Below are 5,865 nucleotides of genomic sequence, written 5' to 3' on the forward strand. Positions count from 1 at the left end.
AAACATGAAAGTATGCTGCAAATGTTTGACCTTTTCATCATGTAAGCAATAAGATACTCCAGGGTGTGCTGTTGAAGCATAATATTAACACAGCTCACCTACACTGAGTTTAGTATGTATGCTGTTATCATACAGTAATGGGCACCCCAGAGTGTTTTATGGAAGTATAAAATGCCAGATAAATTGTTAGAGGAGGTTTCTTATGTCTGTAATATTTTTAAATTATTAATACAGAGTTATATTTAAAAAACAAAACAATGAAAACCACTTAACTGTGAAGAGCTCTTAAACAAATCCAAATTAATATTAATTATATATATTTCTTGGTATTCAAAGGCCAACTTAACCTAGGGCACATTGTCATAAGTTCTAATATAAATACACAGTAGCAGAGAAACTCTGTCTGGAGAAAGACTAATTGAAGTAGAGAAGCTAGCTAGTTTTGTATTTAAGTGTAATTACAAAATAGGATTAAACATATATGCAATCACTTTGCTTCCAAGTTTGTGTATTTTCAAATTACTCACTAACTCAGTTACATTTGACTTATTACTTTTCAGGCCTTTGACAAAAATTTATATTTTTATCCCTTCCTAATGTTTTACTGTGTCCCTTGGCACCATTAGTTGATAATCTCTTTATTATTATTTTTCCTCTTTTGCATGCTATTTTCATGTATGAATTTCACTTGCCTCTTTGTATTCAATAAGTGCTTTAACAGGATTTAGAAACAAGAATAATATATCAAAAAGTTCACCTAATAATGTAATTGGAAATCATGTTGTATAGACCTGAATTTGCCTTATGCTTTTATGCTGAAGACATTTTCCTGTTTGCAGACTTGTCTTCTTGGGGAGCACGACCTAACAAATTATGAAGATAGTTCAGATCTTGTAAATGCAGGTAAAAATATTTCCACAGGAGAAGAAAGGCAGTAGGAAACCTGTTGTCAAGCTATTCATGAGCTTATGCGTGCTCCTGTGTGGTGTCACAGCCTCTCCCTCACCCATATCTTTGATAGTCTGTACATAAAAAAATTATTCTGTGGATCTGCAACTTCAAAGTGGCTATCACTTTAATCTTTAAATGCCCCCTTTTTATGATTGATTATCTGAACTATACTACTTGAACTATAATTGTAAATTTTATAACTTTTTTCACCATTTCTTGGGAAGTTAATATTAATGGTGCTACAGGGAAATTCTATACCGATGCGCAGAGAATTGCCAGCTAGGCACAGTATAACACAACATACTACTGAGCAGCTTCTGGATAGGACAAAGATATAGGAAGTGTCATGAGTAAAGCTGGGTAAGGAACCCAAAAGTTGACTCTCTCAGAAATTACATCAGCTGCTTAAAGCATAAGCTTCCTCCTGTCTTATTTTTTTTTTTTTTTTCCAAAGGCAACATGGGAATTTGGTGGAGGTGAGGGGGAGGAGGGGAAGACAGAGAAAGGTGATATCACATTAAGAGGTACCCAAAATTGTTAGGGGTCCCAGAAGATGAAATGCATATGCATGATCCTACTTAACACAGTGTAGAAGTTGTTAATCATTTGGAGCTTTCGTTAGATGATATATTAATAATGGTAATTATTTCAATTTGTCTCTTTTATCTCCTACAAACACTTGGGAACTTATAAACTAACCCTACAATTATTGACATTATTTATAAGCAAGAAATTGAAGTATGAAAAAATGCATTTCTGTAGATCCTTGACTGCAGTACCAAAGCAATCCACATGCAGATGTTGGAGCATCTAACCACCTTCCTGTAATGCCATATATATAGTTCACAGAAAGCGCATGTGTAGTGGAGGTGAAGGATGCTTTTGTGTTGGAAAAGGCAAGTTCAATAAGTATTCCTTGCAATTGCAGCAGAAGGGAGCTCAACCTGCTATTAGTGGTTCCTAGAGAAGTAGTCTGTAGTTTCAGGCTGACACTTCAATTGAAATGGAAGGAAGGAAACGGGGTTTACTGGTGGGGAAGAAGACCAGCCTGACTGAACAGAGAGTTTTGGCTGGAACTCAGGAAAAAAAAAAAAAGAAAAGATAGTTTATGACCTTTGGAAGTAGGGGCAGGCAACTCAGGAGGACTACAAGGATGTAATGAGGTTATGCAGGGAGTAAATTAGAAGGCTCAAAGCCCAGCAAGAACTTAACCTGGCTACTGCTATAAAAGATAATAAAAAATTTTTCTATAATGCTGTCACAGAGGGACCCCAAAATTAGTTTTAGGTGGACAACCAAGTCCAAACCAGGTTTTTATTCTGTCCAGGAAAGTCTGGAAAAAGGACCAGTTAGAAACGGGATTTATACAATCAGTTAGCACTCCACTAACATAAAATACAGGTTTGGATATCAACTTGAGGAGATTATTTGGGGCACAGCAAAATAAGAATAACGGAGATCCACAGCATGCATACACACACTCACAATAAACAATGCCAGAGCCATCCCTGATTCCAGGAAAAATATGCTCACGTGTCTAGTGAGGAATTATATTAAGGATATATGCTTGCCTGAGTCTGTCAAGGAAAGTACACTTGCTGTATAAGCAAGGAAAATACACGTGCTTATATTTAAGCACAGAATACACATGCTGGTCCAGCGAGGAAAATAAGAAGATATATCTAGTAAGTTATCACTCACCCATATGAGGCGGTGAGACTGTCCCAATCCTGGGAGGTTACCTTAGGCAGCGATCCTGCCTAAGGGGAGGCTTCTGGCATACAGACCCGCAGCTCCAAGAAGACCACAAATGGTTGTCGTTGGGAAGTCCTGTTTTATAGTTTGGTCAGATCTGGCTGTGGGCATTCTAGAAGCTTCACGGCTTCTCTGCACCCCCCTACTGTGGCTACATGTGGCCCCTGCTCTTTCCTAACGACTCTGGCCTGAGTCTCACAATAAGAGCTGTTAGCTGCCCCATTGAAGAAAGGGGGGCTGTACACACGTGCAGCTGCCACATCAGTTTTCAGCAGAGGGGAGGAGAGGAGGGGGTGGGGGAGAGTGTACTGCCACAGATGCATTAGTGACAAAAGGAGGGTTAAGGAGAATCTTCATCCTTTAGTGGATGTGGGGGGAAATATAGTGTCAAAGGATGAGAAAAAGGCTGAGGTACTAAATGCCTTCTTTGCCTCAGTCTTTAATAGTAAAATCAGCTGTTCATTGGGTATTCAGTGGCCCCAGTAATCCAAGGAGAAATGGTTAGTGACCTTCTACACCACTTAGATATGAATAAGTATGTGGGGCCAGATGGGATCCACCCAAGGGTACTGAGGGAGCCAGCAGAGGTGGTCCCCTAGCCACTTTCAATTATTTATCAACATTCCTGGCTAACCAGGGAGGTGCTGGTTGACTGGAATTAGGCAAATGGAACACCCATCTACAAGACGGGCAGGAAGGATGATCTGGGAAACTACAGGCCTGTCAGTCTGATCTCAGTGCCAGAGAAGATTAAGGAGCATATAATCCTGAGTGGCATCACGTGACATGTACAAGACAACCAAGCAACCAGGCCAGGTCAGCATGGGTTTATGAAAGGCAGGTCCTGCTTGACTAACCTGATCTCCTTCTAGGACAAGGTGACACACTTAGTGGATGAGGGAAAGCCTGTGGATATTGTGTACCCAGACTTTAGTAAAGCTGTTGATACTGTTTCCCACAGCATTATCCTGAAGAAACTGCCTGCTTATGGTTTGGACAGGCATACTCTTCACTGGGTAAAAAACTGGCTAGATGGTCAGGTCCAAAGAGTTGTAGAGCATGAAGTCAAATCCAGTTGGCAGCTGGTCACAAGCTGGACTTCTCAGGACTCAGTACTGTGGCCAGTTCTCTTTAGTATCTTTGTCAGCGGTTGGGACAAGGGAATCAAGTGCACCCTCAGTAAGTTTGTAGGCAACACGAAGCTGGATGAGAGTGTTGATTTTCTTGAAGGTAGGAAGGTCATACAGAGGGACCCGTACGAGCTGGATTGTCGGGCTGAGGCCAATTGTATGAGGTTCAACAAGGCCAAGTGCCAGGTCCTGTGCTTGGGTCACAACATCCCCAGGCAGCACTACAGGTTTGGGGAGGAGTGGCTGGAAAGCCGCTTGGCAGAGAAGGGTCTGAAGGCGTTGGTCGGCAACCAGTTGAATATGAGCCAGCAGTGTGCCAAAGTGGCCAAAAAGGCCAACAGGATCCTGCCTTGTATCAGAAATAGTGGGTCGAGCAGGACTAGGGAAGTGATTGCGTCACTGTACTGAGCACTGGTGAGGCCCCACCTCAAATTCTGTGTTCAGTTTTGGGTCCCTCACTACAAGGAAGATACTGAGGTGCTGGAGCGTGTTCAAAAAAGGGCAATGAAGCTGGTGAAGAAGAGTCTGGAGCACAAATCTTATGACGAACGGCTGAAGGAACTGGGGCTGTTTAACTCCAAGAAGAGGAGCCTGAGGGGAGACATTGCTCTCTACAAGTATCTGAAAGGAGGTTGTAGCATGGAGAGTGTTGGTCTCTTTTCCCATATAATAAGCAATTGGATGAGAAGAAAAGGCCTCAGATTGCACCAGGGAAGGTTCAGATTGGGTATTAGGAAATATTTGTTCACAGGAAGGGTTGTCAGGCATTGGAACAGACTGCCCAGGGAAGTGGTTGTGCCACCATCCCTGAAGGTAATTAAAAGACATGTACATGTGGTGCTTAGGGACATGGTTTAGAGGTGGACTTGGCAGTGCTAGCTTAATGGTTGTACTTGATGATCTTAAAGGTCTTTTCCAACCTAAATGGTTCTATGATTCTATGAAATTCTGAGCATTCATACACTCAAACTTAAACATTCATAAATTGAGAGGTGCATCAGATTCCTCTATTTCTTTTTCTGTTTTGTTTTGTTTTGTTTTGCCTTTATAAAAACTCAGTGTTATTGTTTCAGATAACTTCTACTTGATAAAAAGAAGTGTACTCTTTTTTGTTGATTAACTATACCTTTGTGGAAGGCACAGTTTCACCTCAGTAATGTAACTTGACTACTGGGTGCATTTATTTTAAATGACTGGGACCAGACAAAAATGGGATGTGGTGATCTTTTTTACATGTACAAATTCATAAACAAAGCTTACATCTCTCTTCTCTCTGATTTACCTTTGGCACATACCCAGGTGTTCAAAATCATTCATGTTTCCATTGTGGAAGCAAGAAAGTCAAGGTCTTGTTGGCCTTTTTAGGCCTCACTAGTTAGCAAATATTTTCAGCTAATCATCTGGCTGATCAGCAGAATTTCATTATTAAAGAAGTCGATTATTCCTAACAGGGTGTACTGTGTAGAGCCTCCTTATCAGAAGGATTTCAGTCGCTGTTGTCATTTACCATATCCTGCTTATCTGGTGCAGTACTGAAGAATGGATTGCATGGCCTAAAGGTATATGAGCTCTGCCCCATTTGGGCAGAATTAATATCAGCAGTCTGACATATTGCTGCTGTGTGTTTTCTCCTATAGCTGCAGTAATACACTGCTTCTGTCCTGACCCAATCTGTTGTTTTCTTTTTCTTTTTCCTTTTTTTTTTCTTTTTTTTTTTTTTTTCCCTTGCAACATCATTAACTGTGATGGGAAGGCAGTTTTCTGCAACATCAGAATTACTGTTCCCTTCAGAAGGACTTGTGAGAAAAAACCTTTTAAAATGAATGGCCTGAATGGGGATATCATGATTAATATCATCTTGAATAAGGAACACATGCGTATGTAAATTAGAAGAAGAAAACATTTTCTGATCAAGAAAACCAGAGTTATGATTAATAATGTTTGCTTAGACATAATTTGCCTTCTCAATTCAGTATGTACATACAATCTTTAACAAATGTTTAAATTCCTCATCACATGGTGTTGTTTT

This window comes from Columba livia, chromosome 2 (assembly GCF_036013475.1).
Source record: "Columba livia isolate bColLiv1 breed racing homer chromosome 2, bColLiv1.pat.W.v2, whole genome shotgun sequence".
NCBI lineage: Eukaryota > Metazoa > Chordata > Aves > Columbiformes > Columbidae > Columba > Columba livia.